The sequence below is a fragment of the Patagioenas fasciata genome, chromosome 3 (assembly GCF_037038585.1).
Source record: "Patagioenas fasciata isolate bPatFas1 chromosome 3, bPatFas1.hap1, whole genome shotgun sequence".
NCBI lineage: Eukaryota > Metazoa > Chordata > Aves > Columbiformes > Columbidae > Patagioenas > Patagioenas fasciata.
In genome coordinates, this window is record NC_092522.1 from 69,352,466 (window position 1) to 69,373,451 (window position 20,986).

The window sequence follows — 20,986 nt, forward strand, 5'->3', positions numbered from 1 at the left end:
TAAGTTTCTTTAATAAGTGTGTTAAATGTTTTGTGTGTGTGTTTTGTGGTTGTTTTTTTTTTTTTTTTTTTCCCCTTGGCTTGCAGGTGGAATAGTTGAGGAGATGAAACAGTCTTTGTGTAACTTGTAATTCAGATCTAGAGTGAGTTGGGATGAGTAAAGGAGCAAGGAAGGGGTCATCGTCCAGAAAACAGTGAATCTCATGCTTCGAAGTAAATCACATATGTTCTCCATGCCTGTGGACAGAGCAGCAAACCTGCTCACCAAGCAAGTCCTACCCTATCTATCAGCAGCAGTGTACCAGTGTACTATCTGCATCTTCAAGCCTTAGCCTAGAAAGCTGCTCCCTATTCATCTGAGAAAGCTGGAGTCCAGACTTGTCATGAGAAGTGTTATCACATTTGGTGAACATGAGCATGGAAAATAAATGCAAAATCAGAACAAGTAGAAAGTGTAAGTGTCCTGTGTATGCAGAGATATGTAGTTCAGGGAGGTAGGACTAGATAACAAGCCAGTGATGGTTGCAAATACATTCAAAGAGTCATTTGATTTGACTGTAAATGGAGGTTTTGAATAAGTGACTGTATAACACTGAGAAAGAAGTGGAGAATGTGGTCATCCTCGTGTGATGTCAACAGGTGATGCACAACAGGTGGTGTAGGAGAAGGGAAAAAATAGCTTCAAATTCTTTGAGAATTTTCTGTAGTTGTGCAAGTTTGTTATGCTTAGCAAGATGCTTTTGTTAACAGCACAGCAAGATCGTCAAGAAATGTCTGCCTGCTGTTCAGACATACTGTGTCCATGTGGCTTTTTTGTTTTGCATATGTTTTATTTTGTCTTTCAGAAGTGGATTAAGGGCTTTGTTCTTGGGGGTGTGTGTAACTGCTGGATTTGCTGAAGTCACTTATTGAATTGGTCTCTCAGTCACTTAGAAGTTTGCCTAGTAAACACTGAAGACTTTTTATTTCAATGGAGTATTTAGCAACATGTGTCATTGAAAAGTGATTTTATGGTGAATTGGTCTTACTGGTTAGACCAGACAAAGCATGTGCTTTGCTGGCAAAGATAACCACAAATGATGAGTTACAAGACTTCCTCACATCCCAAGGAGAAAATATGAAATAGTAGTTGAGAAGCAGGATTTCATGCTCTTTTTCAGCAAAGATGCCTACCTTTCATACACAGGCTCTAGCCTCAGTGAATTAAAGGGACGTGAAAACAGGTATTTTCAGAAAAGCATGGGACTTAAGAATATTGATTTATTTTGGCTTTAAGTAATTTATGTTTCTATTCCAGACTTTTGCTGCCAGCTGTGTAACACTAAGTTTCTGACTTTATTTTTACTGGGCTGTTTTACAATGAAGAGATTGTCTATGTGAGAAGCTTTCACTTATTTGTTTGAAAAATATATCAGTAGCCGTGGGTAGAAGTCCCGTGGCTTTTCGTGAATGAAGTGAAATGAAATTACTATTGTTGAAGATCTTTTTCAGACAAAAGCAAAAGATACTTTCTCCTTTGCCGAAAGGGGAAGAAAGAGAGGGAGAAAGGAAATGATCAGGGAAAACTGGGGAGAGCAGGGAAGAAAAATGTTTTTGGGAAGGCATCTTGTACACTTGTCTGCGTAGACTTCAGTAAAGTCTTTGACAGTGTTTCACACAGCATTCATCTGGAGAAACTGTCTGCATGGGCATACTCTTCACTGGCTAAATACCTGGCTGGATACGTGGGCCCTAAGAGCTGTGGTGAATGGAGTCAAATCCAGTTGGCAGCTGGTCATGAGTGGTGTTCCCCAGGGCTAAGTGTTGGGGCCAGTTCACTTTAATATCTTAATGATCTGGACGAGGGGATTGAGTGCACCCTTAGTAAGTTTGCACATGACACCAAGTTGGGTGACAGTGTTGATCTGCTGGAGAGTAAGAAAGCTATACAGAGGGGTCTGGACCAGCTGGATCAATGATCTGAAAAAACATTTCTTCATGGAATGGGTTGTCAGGCATTGGAATAGGCTGCCTAGGAAAGTGGTTGAGTTGCCATCCCTAGAGGTGTATAAAAGGTGTGTAGATGTGGAACTTAGGGACATGGATTAGTGCAAGGGCCTGGCAGTGCCAGGTTAACGGTTGGACTTGATCTTAAAGGTCTTTTCCAACCAAAATGATTATTTGATTCTATGATTCTGCATCTCTGTGTGCATTTTGACAGGATTTGAACTGAGCATACTTATATATGAAGGCATTATATTAAATATAATAGTTGCTTTTTTTTGTTTTTTCCTAATGGAATGTCTTTTTCATGAAGCGAATTACTACAGCTGGTTTGGCCACTAACCTGTGAAAAGGGATGCCAGCTATCCTTTGGTGTACTAGTGATAACTAATTGTCAAGTGACCTGGACTCATTTTATTGCCAAAAGTATTCATTAATGGCCTGAGAGGTAACGGACTGTGCCAGTTCAGTGTAAGAAATGTTCATTTTTGAATGTGTTAGATCTTGTCCAAATTCTAAAAGAACATTGTGAATCTGTGTATTAGTATTATAGTCATTACTTGCATGTAGTTTAGTTTAGGTATAAAATGATTTATATCGATCTGTGGTGATAGTCGTTGTTATACACAGTGGTATTAAAATGACATTTTTCTCAATTTTTACATGCTATGTAAAGCATATTATGTGCTTGTATAACTGCTCTTACCTGGCGTATGAGTAGTAGACTTACTCACATGTAACTGTTGGAATACACTCTTCATTGGTTAGTTTTTAGAGATGACGTTAAAATCTCTATAGGTGTACTATTCCATTTCTTCTTTATTTTCACTTTCCTCGGACCACGTACACTAAGAAACTTGATTTCAGCTAACTATTGTGGTAACTATTTCACATTGCATCAATTTTAAGAACTGATGCTGCAATGACAATTGTTATCCAATCTATTAATAATATATATATATGTGTGTGTGTATATATATATATATATGTATATTATTTTTTTTTCCCCCTGAGTAAAAGTAGTTCTGGAAAACAAACAAACAAAACAAACAAACAGGAAACCATGAAACCAACCAACCAAAAAAGCTCACAAGCTCCCAAAAACCCAAACCCTGATTTTTTTTTTTTGTTTCTGTTTTATCCTTTGGTTGTATCCTTGTCTGTTCACTGAGTAAAGAAGGGTTTGAAAATAAATAAATATTGAACAACTGAGACTGCATGGTAAACATATACAATTTTTGATATATGGGTGTTTAAGAGCATATGTGTGAGGATGCACTGGAGGAAGCACCTCGAAGGGGATCTTCAGAATGAATGAGCTAGCTTTTGCATTTTAGTTAGTGTAATGGTTTATGTTAGAGCTCTGTAAATCAGAGTAGTAGTAGTAGTAACTGATTAAGTAAACTATCTAAGTAGTAACTTAATGATGCAGAGGTCCAGTGGTCTGCTGAAGAAAAGCTGTGTGGAAATAAGCACGCAGTCTGTGTCAGGAGCATTTCCTTTGATGGTACTCCTAGGTTTCCCCCCTTTTAAATTAAAATGTTTGGTAATTGCAAAGCAACCCGTTTTGTATTTCTTATATATTTCCATTACAGCTAAGTAGTATTCTGCATCACCAGTTGTCTGGTTTTGGTACTTGATAAGTATGTGTTTAGTTAGTTTCTTTCATAAGGATCAAAAATAGCCTTTTAACATATGTCCAGCTTATATATTTTGGTATTTCTTTAACTCATAATAGCAGCAGGATGATATTTGAGGCATAGTGAGATACTGGTAAATCTCTGGGTTATGCAGTTTGTAGAAGCGTGCTTTAAAGCCCTGGAACTTCTTAATGACTTTTTGGCATTAACTGTTTACTTGAGTCTTACATTCTGGTGCTCATCAAAAGTTTTATTTGGATACAAGATATAAAGCATTTTTTGGGTTTAAATCAGTCATTTTAAAAATGTCTCACTATAAATAAATTTTACTTGAATATTACATACTACCTGTTAATGCTTATATTCAGAAAGTAAATTGTGATTAGAACAGTATGCTTTCTTTTCTCCTCTGGGCCTTCATATAGTGTGTAGATGAAGTCTTTAGAACGAACACAGACATCTTTCTTGAAGCTCTATTAGTGTCTTGAAACCTTCTGTGTTGCCAGAGGGAGGGGAAATAAGACATTAAGGGGGAAAAACCTGTGTGCACACGTCTGCATGTGTATGTTAATACCTGGACACGTACCTAATAAATTGCTGAGCTTACAATGAAAGCGTTTCTTCTCATAAGTGCATCCTGGATTTAAGATTTGAGGCATTCAAAAGCTTACAGTAAGGTAGAGTGAAAGATAAAGAGGAAGGAGGAAAAGAAATCATGACTGTTAGTATGGGATTGCTCTACATACCTTTCAGGCACAAGATGAATGGTGCTTGAGTTGCCTAGGTATTCTGACATCCGCTGAATTTATTGTTCTACAAATACCTTGAATTTTTTCACATCCAAAGACCTGTTTATAGCACAGAGATGGATCACACAGTTTTTTCTTCTTTTAGTTTGTATTGTCCTTATTCATCACTTACTTTTGTCAGGACCGTGATGTTTGACTTTGTTTTTGTGCACAGGATTGACTAAACTTAAGCCAAGGATAGCTGGATGTGCCAAAGGACAAAAGGACTATTACTCAATTTGTCGTGGCTGCCATTATTAAACAGTAATCACTGTAAGGGAGGGGAATAGAAATGCTTTGAATAGCCCTGTCCTACCATTGTTTGCCATGATTGAAATGAAAGTTGGCTTTGCCAAGGTACACCGGTTATTTCCCATTCAAATTATAGAGGAGAAGACATCCTCTGAAATATCACCGGGTTATAGCTATCAGCAGATGCTGATAAAATAAAGGTGATCTTTGAATATTTTGTAGTATTTGGGGATGTTAGTCTTAGTTAATCAAATGTGTTCTCTTTATCACCTGCAAAGGAACTGACCATAAAAGTTATTGAATCATATTTATAGTACTCTAAGCAAAGTGAACAAAAGTAACTTTAGCAAATGTTACGAAATAAATTTAAAAGGCTAGGTTTTGTGTGGTGTTTGTTTTAAAAGAATTAAATCTGGGTCGAACTTCTGTGCTCAAATGTCAGGAGTTGAGGTCTAAAGTAAACCTCGGCAACGAGCTAAATCTACTGTTCAGGTTTACAGTTCCAGATTACTTTTCAGAAGTAATAAAGTCTTGCTGCTTTAGCTGACACATGACTGACTGAAGCTCTCTGGAGCATTGCACCTTCATGAGACAGTAGATCTAATCACACCAGTATTCTTAAATCTCCCCAGTGCTTCTGATTTAATATTTTATAAGTGTTTGGTTAGTCATTATATTACTTGTCATGTGTCCTTAACCGAAATATAACTCGCCTGACTGAGTGATTAAATACAACATTTAATGGTTGGTATTTCAGGTCAGGATAGTTGAGGAAAAAAGTGCAGTGCAGGAGTCAGCACATTTTGTATGTGTGTGTGTTCTGGTATCTGGTTTCCAATAATGGAGGCTTTTTGTTGGCCTTCTGCAACTGGCACATCTGAAACCCTGGCTTGTGACAGGACGGTGATTGTGCAAAGGGGGCTGACACAGTCTGCTGAGAAAATAGAATTGTTGGTGCTGTATAAACACCTCAGGGAGATAAGATCTGCTTAGAAGCTCTGGAATCCAAAGAGCTAGGAGATGTAACTGGAAAGGCTTGAAACCTGGGGCTGAGGTTTGGGTAAGGAGGTTGGCCTGCCAGGTCTGCAAATGCAAGGAGAGTCTGAAATGCATGGCTGAAGTACTCAGAATCACAGGGAAATCTTGTTTGTTTGTTTTTCCCCCGAGCGTTGTTAACTTTTATCTTCATGGTCTCATATCAAGTAAGAGTAGAATTTGCCTTTTTAAATACAGTGTAAAGGTGGGGGGAGAATTCAGTTTACATCTGGGGTGAAATGGAATGGGCAAAGTACCTCAGATAAGTACTAGCAGTTGAGAAAGTGTTAAGCAGTACTAAAAAGAAGTACAGTGCTCCAGTTTCCAAGCTTATTGGAGACAGATTATTAGAAAAGACTCCGAAGAACACAAACAGTACAAATAACTGGTGAAATCTGTGGCTGTTGTCTTCCTGAAATTCTTTAGGTACTGCCTGTTGTATTAATAGATGCTTTGGAAGCACACTAAAACCTTGGACTCTGCCTGTAGTGTGATCTGGGGATGCTGTGTCTGAATTTTTTTCCTGTCTATTTGCTGATACCCATTTTCATGACATTAATGGGCATCACTAGATGTGATGGTGATGCCCATCACACCAGATGTGACGGAGTAATCAGTTGGAGTTTGGGATTAGTGCTAACTGCATCTTAGTTTGGTGTCATTGTTGCCTTGTGATGCCTTGATGCTTGTGTTTCTGGCCTCTTTGTCCCATTTATTTTATTCATGCACTGGCCTTTCACTCAGCTGCCTGAGATGGAAAAAAACTTGCTCGCTGCACCAGAAGTTTCCCCACCATTTCAATTTCAAAAGTAGTAGAAATATATTTCAGTTTATAACTCTATTAGTGCCCGACAGTGTCAGTGCTGTAACAGTTGCTGTGCTGGTTTCATTGGCTGTTCTCAGTAATGTGGTCCAACTGCTGAAGCATGTCACTCTGGTGGAGCTCTGCATTTCAACTAGTTTGCCACTTTTTCTTCAGAGACGGCGGCAAGTGGCTCTTCAGTCAGTGTGTCCTGACAAAGAGCTAATATTTTCTGCACTTATTTCTGGAATTCATTGGCATCACAGAATGGTCCATCAGAGGTAGGAAATGGCGGGGATGTTAAAAGTTGTCCAAGTCGTATGTGTCTCATGGAAGGTGCTTCATCCTCAGCTCTGCTAGTGCTGCGCTCCGTGACACAGCTTATCCTTAGAGGCAAGAAATTTGTTTCTACTACTTCAGGAGCTTATTCTGTTGCGTAAGCTAGTATAAAAATGGAAAAAGAGCTTAACTTCTAGACTTGCCATTGTCTTTTCTTGATTGAGGCAAAATAACAAGCACCACCTGTCAAGGGGAAGAAGGGAATGGAGGAGAGAAAAATGAAAACAAAAAAACCCACCACTACCCAAAACAAAACAAGAAACAACAGAGGAGAGAATGAGACCAACAAAGGCCTAATAAAGCTCCTGTGGAGCTCCACTACTATAGGAACAATTGAAACCTCAGTTGACATCCAAAGAGAAGACCTAGAAGAAAATAGTGCTATGGAAGCCAAGTGCACTCAATTTTTGAAGTGATGATAGTAAAACAACTTGGCAGGTGAGGGTGGAAATGAATCTTTGGAGGATAGATTTTGGTGATGGTAATTTGCTGGGGAAGGTGGTTCAAGGAAATAGAGTAGTGAAATTATGCATTTGAAGACTACTTCATTGAAAAGAAGAGAGAGAATTAAGGAAGATGAAGCTGTAGTTGGAGGGAGCCTTGTTTTCAGGTAGACAAACTGAGTATACTCTCTTGGGAAAGAGCAAGGAAAACAAGATGGTTGAGGCAGCCAGTAAAGGGAGATGAGAAGGGAGTCCGGAAAGCACAGAGCTGTCAAGAAATATCTGATAGAAGGGAATATTGTGATGAGGGAAGGAAAAATGAGGAGAAATGGAGTTTGCATAAGGTAAAAGTTGCACATTAATTTTTCCCTGAAATTCTCTTGTTTTTACTTCCTAGGAAGGCTGTTGGGAAGTCTGACACTGAAAAAAAAATACTGAGGCACGATTAAAGGGTAGATGAATATAAAGCATGCATTGAAAGTTATTTTAGGATCTCCATGTTTATTTTTGTAGAATATTATGCAATATACCTTGGAGTTAAATGAGTGTTTCTTTCGTGTAGTGAAAGAACTGGCTTGGTGCTGCAGGTCAGGTACAGGTATGAAAGCATGCAATCAATAGCCATTAATCTAAAACTGCCAGGAAGCTTGAGGAGGAGAGTCTGCAGTTTGGTGGGAAAGAACTGGATCTGCTGCAACCGAGGGAGAGGAGAGAGGGATCTGATGCTTCCGTGTGGATTAGCTTGAGCAAGTAGCAAAAGCTTGATTTTGACACCTCTTCACAAAAGACTTCTATGCAATCCAGATTACTTGCTCCAAATGCTGTGTTGCTGAATATATTGGAGAATATCTGAAAATGTTGTTGCCTAAAAGTGGCATCTGACAGCCTGACAGTTTATCAGCATTCTTTGGATCAACATAGTTAGCGTTTGCTAGGACACAACACCCTGTTCATTGTGTGTGATCAATACCATGTCCAGCTTCCATGTATGTATAGGCACATGTAAGCACATAGGGGCGTACATCTATGTAACAACTGCTAAATGCAGAAATGGTTTACGATGCTATAATCAGATGCCTTGTTCTCTTCTAGTATGCAAATGTTCTGTATATATTTTATTGTAGTTTTCCTAACCGTTTAGGCTTGTGACTTTAAAATAAAGTTATATGAAGTTTGATATTCAGAAGAAATTATATAAACAGATGAATGCCTGTAGGTGAATTTAGTGTATTTTTTTGTAGCTCCTCCTTAAAATTGTGAAAATAAATATTTTTGCATGTATATTTAATGTGAGCATAAATTAAACATGCATTCTGTGGTGATCTTTTTTGCTAATTTAAATTTACGTGGATTTTTCAGTAGGAAACAGTAGAGAATTTATTGCAGAAGCACTGGTGCTGCCTTCAGTATCTACTGCGGTGGAGCAATGTGCTCTTGGCTTTTGTCTGGGATTTGTCTGTGGTTGTTAAAGTTGTGTTTTAATGTTGGGAATTTCTTGTGGCCTGTGGTGAGTGTAACAGCTGATCTGCAGACCTTTGTGAACTGAATGTGATGGTAATTGCCTGTGACTGCAGAAGCCGGAGTCTGGTGAGGAGGGAATCACCATTTCAATCGCAATCCCTGTTTTACTCCCACTTAAGAATCGCCTTTGTCATCTTTTATAAAATATCATGGAAGTGAAAAGGTCCATGTTGAACATAATGCAGCACACTATGATACAGATATAACTGGATCCACTGGTGGGACTGTGCCCCCACACCCGTGTTGGAAAGAGGAGCAGCTTAAATTTAGGTTTTTACTTTCATGTAATTGCCAGTGCCACATTCTTTAATAAGTTACGATGGCTTGCAATGATGAACAGTGAACCTTGAGAGCACAGATTGTAAAATGTGTTTGTTTTGGGATTGAAGTTTATCATCAGAAGGTTACTAGTAAGGACGTCCTTCTCTCTTATCTGCTTATTGTAGATAAAAATTGTAATTTTATGAGGTGAAAGGTTAGTATTCATCTATGCAATCATTTTTCTACCGTTTATTAATCCATCTGCTAGAAAATGATTTTAGAGGAGCATTAAAAATATATGTCCCAAATTAAAAGAGACTGTAGTAGAAGGTTTGTTCTCCTAGTTATAAAACCTGAGCTGTTTCAAGAATAGTAATTACTTGGTGCTTCATAGCTTTTTTTTTTTTTCCAAACAAATTAAAACAACAAAAATAAGTTGCTGCTTTATCCTAAAAAGTTTGAAGGATTTAAGTATGAATGGTTCTTGGTTAGTTCTGTCTTTTAAGAGACAATATTAGTTCTGGAAATATTTTTGCCGCCTTCTTTCTGTGGAGAAAACTGATAAATTTATGGGCAGCACCGGAGACCATAAGCATTACTCATTTTGGTAGCCAAAATTGCTGAAATAACTTATGTGGTAGACCAATAGAAGAAACAAAGACTATCTGCTCAGTATTAATCTTCAAAACTTTAAAAATGAAAACAAATTTGTTTCAGAATGGAGAGACTCTTTTCTCTTTAATTTAAGATTCATCATTTCTTTGTTTGACTTGCTCAAAAGCCAGTCGGTGAAGCAGATGTCTTTGCAGATTGATCAATAGAGGGAAGGTAGAAGGGGAAGAAGACTAATAAGATTTTAGTAGATATATTCAAGGTGAGGGTTTTAAGGGGGACAGAGGATCTTCTTTGCCCGCAAGTCTCTGTCTTGTTGATTTTTATCTTCCTGTGATGTGCTTGACTTGACTTGTCAGTAACTTGTCTTCTCTGCTCTGATCCAGTTTCATTTGTTCAGCACCTTAATAGCATGTAGCTCTTTCATACTTGGCCCTGCAAACTGAAAATACAAGGTGAATAGCTATAGCTTTCTGCTTCAAATAAATGGAAGAAACTACAAAGATTCTGTATTTAATTATTTTATTATTAATGATATAATGCCTGAAAGCTCTAAAAATATCCCAGAAAAATATATCTGGAAAATCTCTTTTGAGTTAATTTAACATATTGGCCTTGGCCAGTGGTGGGGTAGACCAGACCTGTATCATTCCTGACTGATGTTTATCTTATTGATTTCACAGACAGATTCCACAGCCATTACTTTTGGTTCTTCATCATCTTTGCTACCCATTTCTGATATGAAAGTACATTGAGAAAGAAATATTTCACTGTCACAATCTCAAATGCAAGTTTCTGCTTTAACTAAGAAATTAGGGAATTAATCAGACTTGTCTAGTTTCATCAAGCAAGGCATGTGATATTACACATAGCCAAGTAATAGCGACAGTTTAAATGGTTTCAACATTACTGGTTTAATATTTTCAGAAGTAGGAAGATAATTTTCAGAGAGATTTGTTGAAATAGAATCTGAGTATCTGGAAGTCTGGCATATCTGGTATATCTACAGGCCTTTTCAAAGTCTTCGTCTTTGTAGTCTCACTGAAGGCAAAATTGCCAAAATTTGGTCCCAAAACTCTTCCCAACCAGACGAGGTTGTCTGTTAATACACTTTGAAAGATTCCATTTGTGGGCTTCTTTTTTTTTTTTTCTTTTTTTTTCTTTTTTTTTGCTCTGCACAAATTTAAAGAGAAAACCACTGTTGATAATGTGTATCTATGGAGATGTATTCTGATTTTTTTAAAAGGGATATTAGTTTGTGCAGGCAGAAGCACAGTGCTGGAAATTAGGTAGGCTTGACTCTCACTTTGCCAACCATAAGCAATTAATTTTTTTCAGTTGCAGTAGGAACAGAAAAAAGTAGTTGAACCCATTACTAGGTGTGGCTTCGGGTTTGTTTTATGTGGGAATGATACTACTTATGCTAAAGTCAAACTGATTTGTGCAAAACTACTATGGAGCAATGAGTTAATGTAGGCATAGTTTACAGAATTTAGCTTGCACTCTGTTGTTTTACTCTGACAAAAGTGATTTTTGTATTGGATTTCTTTGCTGTAATGTGCTGTTAGAGAACTTGCATGTGCTGCCTTCTCCATGCAGCATCTGGTCCAACCATCCTGCTCTAGCACAGCCACCTGGGACCAGTTGCTGAGGACCACATCCAGATGGCCTCTGAATATCTCCAAGTATGGAGATTGCACAGCCTCCCTGGACAACTTGTTCCAGTGCTTAGTCACCCTCAGAGTGAAAAAGTGGTTCCTGATGTCCAGAGGGAAGCTCCTGTGTTTCACTAGGTGCCTCTGGGCTTGTCAGTGGGCACCGCTGAAAAGAGCCTGTGTCTGTCCTCTTTTCACCCTCCCTTCAGGTATCTATACACATTGATGGGCTTCCCCTTCAGTTTTCTCCAAGCTGACTAGTCCCAGCTCTCTCAGCCTCTCCTCTAGGAGAGATACTCCAGTCCCTTCATCATCTTTGTGGCCCTTAGTTGGGCACCCTCTAGAACATTCATCTCTCTTGTACTGAGGGGCCTGGATCTGGATCCAGTATTCCAGGTGTGGCCTCAGCAGTGCTGAGTAGAGGGCAAGGATCACCTCCCTTGACCTACTGGCAACACTTTGTATAATGCAGCCCAGTATACCGTTAACTCTCTTTGCCCCAAGGGCACGTTGCTGGCTCATGTTCAACCTGGTGTTGACCAGGACCCTGGATCCTTCTCTGCTGAGCTGCTTTCCAGCTTTGTGACCCCCAGCATATGGTGTTCCTCAGACTTTCCTCCAGACTTTCGTCTTGGTCCCTGGGTCCTTCGATTTCTAAAGGTTAGTCTTACTAGGAAAGACTGAGATGATGAAGACAATCAATATCTCAGTCTTTTCCATGTCCTGTGTCACCAGGGTCTTTGTGCCATTCAGGCTCACATTGTCTCTAGTCTTCTTTTTGCTACTTCCAAAAGTCCTTGTTGCCCTTGACATCCCTTGCTAGATTCAACTCTGCCAGATTCAGTTCAGCTTAGTGGATATTGTACAAGACAGAGAGCAGGGAAATGTTTTTATGTCATACCTTCTGTGTCTTTAGACATAAGCTGTTTGCACAGATGGTTGTCATCTTCTGTGTTTGTCCAGCACCAATGTGTTGTGATTAATGCAAAAATACAGATGATAAAATAAGACTTTATACAGAATTTGGGGATGGAACTTTTGCTGTTGCATCTTGAAGTACATGTCAGAGCATCTTCCTACATAAACAGTGCCAGTTTCAGTATTAGAGTAGGCAGATGTGGATGCAACAAATATCTTCACAGTAGTGTTTGACATAACCTGTCCATTGTTTTAAGTTGCTATTTCTTTTTTATTAATTTTCTTTCCTTTACAGTGTTGGATCTGTATTTATTAAATATTTACCTCTGAATCCAAAACACAGCACTATACCTGCCACTAGGAAGAAAATTAACTCTATCCCAGCTAAAACCAGGACACCATTTTTTTTCTATTAAACTGTCCTCCACTTGTATTAGAATGTATTTACACCAATTTTTTCCTGAGTTCAGATGCGATGGTGTTATTCCACATTCTTTTCATGGTGACACAGAGCAGTAGGTATTGTGCAGTTTTGCCTTTATTTGGTGTTTACTTCCTTCCTGACATTGCAACTGTTGCAATTTAGGACAACTGGATGTCTTTGGCCACTGAATTCCTCTGAGTATGATCCCTTTTGGAGGAAGTGGCAGCAGGCAGTAGCTTCAGTTGTAGCTCATTTGTGTTGTATTATGGAGGAGCAGAAAAGAAAAGGAAGAGGAAAGGATGCAAGATACCTGCCAGCACCTTGGCTGGTGGTTGCTGGAATTTAAAAGTGCTTTGGAACAGCATCTTTGGAGGTGGCAAACGTGTGGATATGCATTTGACTCTGCCTAGGTGCTTCATATTGTTTCGGTTGCTTTTCTGAAAATAAGCAATTTTATATAATTTTTTTTTTCTGACATGAGCTGGAAAAAGTCGTTCTAGAAAGCAATATATAGGATGCAACATGAACCAATGAATTTTGTCAGCTGTCAGTCTGTTTGCTTGGCATTTCTTTTTCTTCTTCCCCCCACCCCCTGCCCCCGGCCCAGTTCTTCATAGACTAGTTCTGTGAAGTGCCATTTTTTTAAATTGAATATGGAAAAGATCCCGTGGTTGGGAAACTGAGAATTCTTTTTATCTGTATAGTACTCACACAGATAGTACTTCAAGGGCTAATGATTATGATTAATTAGTCTGTTCAAACGTATTGGGAATTTGGCTGGAAATATCTCTGGTTTGAGATGGAGCATGGTACGGGATTCCGGAGGGTCACTGAAAAGACTAACCTCTGCTCTAGGTTTAAGAAAGTACAGCGGCATCATGCCAGGATTGTACTGCTGCATTTTCCAGTAGCTACCCATGTTCAAAAGGACTACTTCTGTCCTGCTGGAAAGTATTTATTTAAAGTTTGGGTCTATCACAAAAATAAGTGAAATGTTAAGTATTTCATATCGATACTTAACTTGTCTCTTACTGCTGCTATCCCAGTTTTAGCCTTTAAATGTCATGATTTACAATGCCATCAGGGATTTTGTTTCCTGTGGTTAAAAGTCGTGCCTTTGCATGCAGTGTTATTATTTTAAAATCTCATTTAGGAACTTTCACCCTTAAACAAATGTTTTGGTTTATTGAAGATCTTGTGTTTACAGACGATGTGAGGATTTTTTTCTTCAACTTCTTCAGTCAGTCAAGAGCAGGGTGGGTTTTCGTAAGACTGTGCGTATTCCCAGCTGATAAACTACTACTGCGCCAGAGCTGCTGTAACTGTTCTGTGTGTTGTGCTTCATCCAGACATTCTCAAAGCATGGCCCTAGAAAGACTTGTCATAAGCAACTTAAGGGAAGTAAGCACAGATAAGTGGAAGGTTGTGAGGTTTTAACTGGTGTTCCTGACTAACATGAAGGTCTTAGGGTCACTTGAATCTAGCCTCTAGCTTCCCCTGCATCAGATAGCTGTATCATACAGATCCTTCAGAGTTTTATTAAGCTTAATCTGTTCTCCTGCAGCACATATGGTGTTTCTGGAGGTAAAATTCTGTTATGAACTCTCCTCATGTTAGACTTGTTTAGCTCAGCTGAAGCTCACCTACAGTTTTTGCTTACATGTAAAGAGACAATTTTAGAGTTGGTTGTTGTTGTGTGTTTTCTCTCGTAGGATTGAGAAGTGGAGTGAGCTCATTTAAAACTAATAAATTCTCTGAAAGATTACCCTTTGGGACCCTTGGTAGGCATGTTTTTTGAGTGATTCCTCACCAGAGAGCATGATCAGAGATGAATCTTGGGAGTACAGGCTTCCCTGTGTTGAGTGGACCTTAAGTACAAGTTTGGGGCTGAGAGGAGATTTGTATGTCAAGGTTCCCTGTGGGTGACTCTGTGACAGTCACAGAATCTGTGAGCACTTGCTGACCAGCTCTGCTGGTAAGGATGCTAGCGAGAAGATAGCCTTAAATCCTTTGCTTTTCAATCTCAGGAGGTGTGTCATTGAGGAAAAAAAAGAAGTGATAGGGTGTTAGCTGACTTCGCAGGATTGAGATCCCGAAGTTTTCACCCAAGTGTTTGATTTGCTGTGCTGGAAATTCTCCTGGGCCCTGTCAGCAGCAAAGGCTGCCTCGCAGCATTACTTAAGCAGTCAAATGGAAGTAATTATGTTTTCATGATTTCTAAATTAGTTCAGCAAAATTATCTATAACTTTCACAAGGGAAATGCTTTTTATTATGTCAACAAAAATTTTAAATGTTAGGGAAGATTTTGTTTAGCTGTCCCTTTCAGCTAGCTTTCAATGAGTATTTCTTTTGTTACATGATACTGTTTTCATTTTTATATTAATTTTTAGTTTCTTGGTAATTAAAATTTTGCTTTAGTATTTTAAAATTCCCTTACCATTGCAAAAACATTGGATAGAATTAGAAGCTTGTCAGTGAATAGGATTAGTTAGTGTTTTATCTTATAATGGTCTTGCTGTTCGTGAGTTTTCATCTGCAGAAAGTTACTTTACTACAAAACAAACTTGCTCCTATGTGTTCTTTAATCATAATCAATTCCCGTATAAGTATTAAGTTCAAGTGTATGTGCAGTCACCCTGCTGTGCTTTTACAAAAATTAAAATTATTCAATGAAGGAGACGTGCATGAATTAGAAAAAATAAATAATTAAAAATGTTCACTTTTTACGCTCTTATGAAAGACTTTAAGACTTTATATCTGGAGAGGTTAATGTAACTAATATCTGATGAGGTTAATTAGTATAACTCTAGTGCTTCTTTTGATTCTATGTCATTGCTTCTTCATTTGTTTTATTCACAAGTTGAATAGAAATTATGTGGAAGATGCCAAAAGTAGATTAAGATGCACACCATTGGGATTATGCGTATTGGAACAGTGAGGAATGAGCGCAAAGTTTCCAGTTGAGGATCAGCAGTTCTCAGTTGTTTTTTTTTTTAACTGCAATGTACCATGAACATGATACGTTCTGTTTACTTACAGCTCTCTAATATACTTCTCCACCAAGCATTGTAGTTGATCTATTTACAAGTTTCTCTTCTGATAATTAAGCCAATAAGAGCCCTCCTATAGCTGAAAAAAATGTGTTGCAAGTTGAATGCTTGGTGGAAATGACAAGATCTGTCTTTCCGCCTCCGCTCTGCCCTGTTTCCATCTCAATTCCTTTTCAGCTCTCTCTAATATTTCTGTCGTAACAAAGCCTTTTAATACTTGGTTTTATCTAATTGATATATGGATGTTTGTGTCATATATATGATGGTCTGACAGGACCACTACTAAAACTATAGGAGATTCTTGCCTTTTTCAGTACTGTGACTAAGTCAGAACTACTCAAGCCAAGAAAGGACAAGGAAGGACTCAACTAGAATGCTCTGTTTGGTGATGGTGCTTTATAGTCTACAAGAAAAGTGCTTTTACAAAACCTAGGGAGAAATATTTTCTAAGGATAGGCTACAGAGTTGTTCTCCCTCTTTCCAGACTACCTTTTGTACTTGATTAACTAGGTATAATTTGGGAATGCTAATTTTGACCAGTATCTCAAATGATACTGAAATTTTTGAATCCTGATAAGAGTTAAAAATTAATTGAGACCATTCCACAAGATGTAGATTTGCTATATTCCTGCAAGTGCAGGTTTAGTCTTCATGGTGATTCCAGAATGCAACGTTAAGGCTGTGTAGGAGTGCAAATTGAATATTTCTTAAACATTAGGCTTCAGCAGCTAAATCCCTTTGGGGGTCTCTGCTGTAATAATTACTACTTTTTCTCTTGCATTCACATACTGTTGAGTATTTAAGTTGTTCACAAACATTTCTTTCTGTAATAGTATGAGTTGAAGACTGATTGTCATATTCTGCATTTTAGAGCTGGGATGTGAAAATAAAGCATGTGTGTGCTATTTTGCAGTGTCTGACACAAAAAAAAACATGAAAATTAAATTGTAATAAGTGGAAGCACGTTTGTAGTTGCATGGACAACTAATGTTTTCTGGCTAGAGTGATAATCTGAATTATTTTTCAGCTAACATGAAGCGTTTAAGATGTTCTTTCTAGGATTGAAAACCGAACAGAAGTTCAGACCTAACTGCAGGATTCACCCTCAAAAACATGATTTTTTTTTTCCCTTTTATGCTGTATGTTGCATGTTGTAGGCTGAATTTTCAACCTTGGAACCCTTTAAAGGGGTCAGTAGACACATAGATAAGGGTAATCTGTTTGAGACAGGCTTAGTTAGGTTTCCAAAAGGTTTTTGACGTGATCCCTCTACAAAAGCTTGTAGTGAAGCTAAGCTGCCATTCTATGGGAAGATACTTCCATAAATAGATAATTGTTTAAGAGGAAAAAAGGAAGGTAAGAATAAATTGTCAATATGCCCAGAAGTCACCAAGGACATCCTATAGAGATTTTTGCCTTCACCGTGTTCATAAGGAACCAGGGTGGGAGCCAGAGAACAGTGAGAAGATAAGTGTGCAGGTGAAAGCTGCTTTGGAACAGCGAGGACACTATGTGATTGTGAGGACCTGTAGAAGGACCATCACAGTAACACCAGCTGTGAATGACAGGGCAATAAAGTGACAGGCACATTTTAGTGTAGATAGAGATGTGAAATAATGCACACTGCATAAAATCCTAATTTCACACACAGAACAATTTATTTGGAGCTTACCGTTGACACTCTGCAGCAAGACTGTGAGGTTCATAAAAATGTCACCTTAGAGCCCAGTGGTCAAAAAAAGCAAATGAAGGGTTAAGAATGGTTAAGCAAGTTCAGTATGAATTAGATAATGATATTATGCTGTTGTATAAATTATGACTCACCCACATTTTGATTACTGTGTGCCAACACTGCTTGTTATCTTCAAAGGGTATAGTACAGTTAGAGCTATGAGAAGTGTAATCAAAGAGAATGGTCTCTCTACAAGGTTCACTGAATAATCTGGGACAAAATTACTTGGGCACATATAATAGAGGTCTACAAAGTTATGAATAATATAGCAGGATTATTAGGATCAATTTGTCTCTGATTTGGGTCATTAAAGGAAACCAGATACAAAACAGACACATGGAAATGGCTCTTAACGCTGTCAGTAGTAAACCCATGGATTTTCCAAAATGATACTGTGTTCGCTAAAAGCTTGCATAGTTTTAGAGGGAAAATGGACCAATATATGGACACGAGATGCATTAGAGATGGCTGAATACATAGGAGCACGTCCAGTTCAGGGAGTTCCAACACTGTATATTAATTTGCATCTGAATGCAGGCACTTCATAAACAAGGACATGCCGTTTTATTTGGAGAAATAAGTAACTGTTTGAGTAGCACCTTGGAACTATGCAGAAAATTCAGGGATGAAATCTAATTCCCTTGAGTAGCATTTGAACTACCTGAGCTATTAAACATTTCCCGTTCTCATTCATTATGGTGATGCTGGTACAAATGCGACAGGGTAAGCTGCCTCCACAGCCCTGCTGTGCAAGCCTGGTTCACCCCCTGAAAGCCTCTCCATTAAAGGACGTGAGCATCTCTTAGAAGTGCACTACATGAGCATGCAATTAAATTGTAATAAGCAGAAGGACATTTTTAGTTGCATGGGCAACTAATGTTTTCTGGCTAGAGTGATAATCTGAATTATTTTTCAGCTAACATGAAGTGTTTAAGACATTCTTTCTAGGACTGGAAACCGAACAGAAGTTCAGACTTAACCACAGGATTCACCTTCAAAGCACTGATATCTTATTAGGATAAACCTTCTCTGGTGAATAAAATAGCTCAGCAGTCTGGGTGTTTTTTTCAAGTAGTGTGTGGTTATTTGAGGAAAAGAGCTACCTCAGTTTCTGGTGTGACTTGTCAGCATTTCAAATTGCTGTTTATACCTAGATATGCGATTCTCTTTTTCCATTTCCCATGTTAAATGTGAACAGATGTTATCGAATTAAAGCCTGATACAAATTTTTTAACTGAGGTAAACCTTTTGCTACATAGTGTCTATATTTATGAATTTTTCATAGCTGTATTTATACCAATTCTGAATGTAAATAAAAAATAATTTAGCACTGTATCTGAAATCTTAGCTCTGTAATACCTCTGTCTTTTTAATAATTTTATTTGTCCGTTACTAACCTGATTACTCCCTATAATATTTTGTAGGCTTCTTGCATTTCTGTATTTATCTCTCTTTTTTTTTCTCTTTTTTTCTTCCTTCTTAGAGATCTCCATGTCTTAATCATACTCTTTTTGCTATTTCCAGGAACTTCTTTTCTTTTGGTAACTTCCTAGTCTTGGGGGATGGGATTAGTTAAAATAATCTGGAAGAGATAGAAAAAAACCAAGTGAATTCATTCCCAGCTCTGTCCCAAGAGAGGTAGCTTTCCCCCTGTGCCCCTGGTGTAGGACGGTATCAAAATACAGGGGAAGGACACACATGAGACCAAGCTTCCCTGGGAACTGAATCTATGTTACTTCCAAATGTATGAGGTGTAAATTTAGTACAGTTCTTAACACTGATGCTCAGACTTCTTAACTGGACTTTGAGAAACAAAGTCCTTTTAGAGTTTGTGTATGTGATTGAACTGTATTGTGTGCTAAAGAAGATGGTCTGCCAGAAGGGCTTTAAATATATTTCTTACTGAGTTGTTTGTCTTCCATGCCATACAACTATTAAAAAAGAGGATTAATCCAAATAATTATAAAATTGATCATATTCATATTCATGGTCTTTACTGGGGACAAATGCCAGCTCTCTGAAGATGTCTGAGGAGCTGGTAGACACTCTCAAGTAGTGCTTTGGTCAGAGAGATCATTGGACAAGGGAGTGAAAGTTGGAGTCCTAGATGCTAAATTCCTTTCTATCCAGCCATTGTTGGCCAAGGCAGGAGGAGATGGCAGAGAATGAAGTGATTTCTGCAACTTAATTGCACTGGGCTGCAAATAGAATTAAAAGGACAGGAGGGGGAAGAAAAAAAAAAGGGGGGAGAGTGGAAAGAAGTGCAGCAAGAACTTCTGGAGAAGCTGGAAGAGGAGTTGTGGCCTGGTGCTGTCGAAGTATACGTGACCCACAGGCTTCCTCTTTCTACATTCAAAGCACAGGTTGATGGGACCCTGTGAACCACAGCATGAATGTGCCCTTATCCATCTTTTCTTGGAAGTTTTCCTTATTTATACCCCCATGAGGCTGTGGAATTAGCTCTGAGTATAAACAGGCCACCTAGTGTCCCTGCCTCCTTTGATGGGAAGATAAATTGCACTTCATCTCTGGGTGGAAGGTAAGGACAAGGAAATGTAGGGAGTGGAGCATAAGTACATAGAAGTGTTCCTGATGCAGCATTCAGAGCCAGGTGTCTGGCTGAAGAGGGTAGTTTTTGTGAACAAGAGGTCCAAAAGGAGCTCCGGAGGTAGATTGGAGCTGCTTGCTCCCAGGACTCCCTTGTGACTGAAGACAGTGCGGTGGTCATTGCTTCTGAGCAAGGGGCCATGTGGATCCCCCACTAAGAGTGGCTGAGAAAGGTGCTGACTGGGGACAGCTTTCTCCTGCGTATCTGCAGGGTATGTTGGGTTCTTAATCTGTTGCCTTTGCTGCTCCCTTACCTTGTCCCCAGGAACGAGAGATGTAAACTATTCGAAAAGACAACATATAGAGGAGTTGGATAGGTCAAAGCCTATCTGGTACAGAAGACCTCAACCGATACTTTGGGTAATGTCAGCTACAAGTTTATGTCATATCCCTTGAATCAGTCTTTCCTGTTGTGCTTTCCTCTCTCATATCTTCCTTTTACTTTAGGCGTTAATGCTTTCTTTTTTTCCTTCTAATTATTTTCCTTTTGCTTTCACCATATTCTACTTTTTTTTTCTTAAGTTGTCTGTATGAGGAAGCATGACTCTTGACAATAAATTTGTTCTGGTCACTTGGAGGTTGTTTTGCTACCTCTGTAGCGAAGGACAGTTCTGTGCTCTGGGGCAGTTCATGAGCAATTCTTTGTGACTACCTGTTTTGAGTAGAACAAGAAGTTGGATGAGAAGACTTTTCCTTCATACCCAGCAATTTCCCCATTGCCTTGCAAAAATGAAGTTAATGGCTACTATATAAATCTCATGCTACAGCTGTTCTTTTCATCGCCACTGGGGAGTGCTACACTATTTCTGTGCTGCTGTGTGTTTTCCTGTGCAATTACACTGCAGAAGGTTACAGGAGAATGTGGACTGTACTCTGACCCCTGACAAGCATATAAATTTTGTTAAAATGGGTTGATCAGTTGTG

The 20,986-nt window shown here is 38.6% G+C and overlaps 1 protein-coding gene across 8 annotated transcripts in view; it reads left to right on the forward strand.

Moving 5' to 3' along the window:
- Positions 1–20,986, forward strand: part of PTPRK (protein tyrosine phosphatase receptor type K) — a 407,780-nt gene that overhangs the window by 162,150 nt on the left and 224,644 nt on the right. The window lies entirely within an intron of this gene.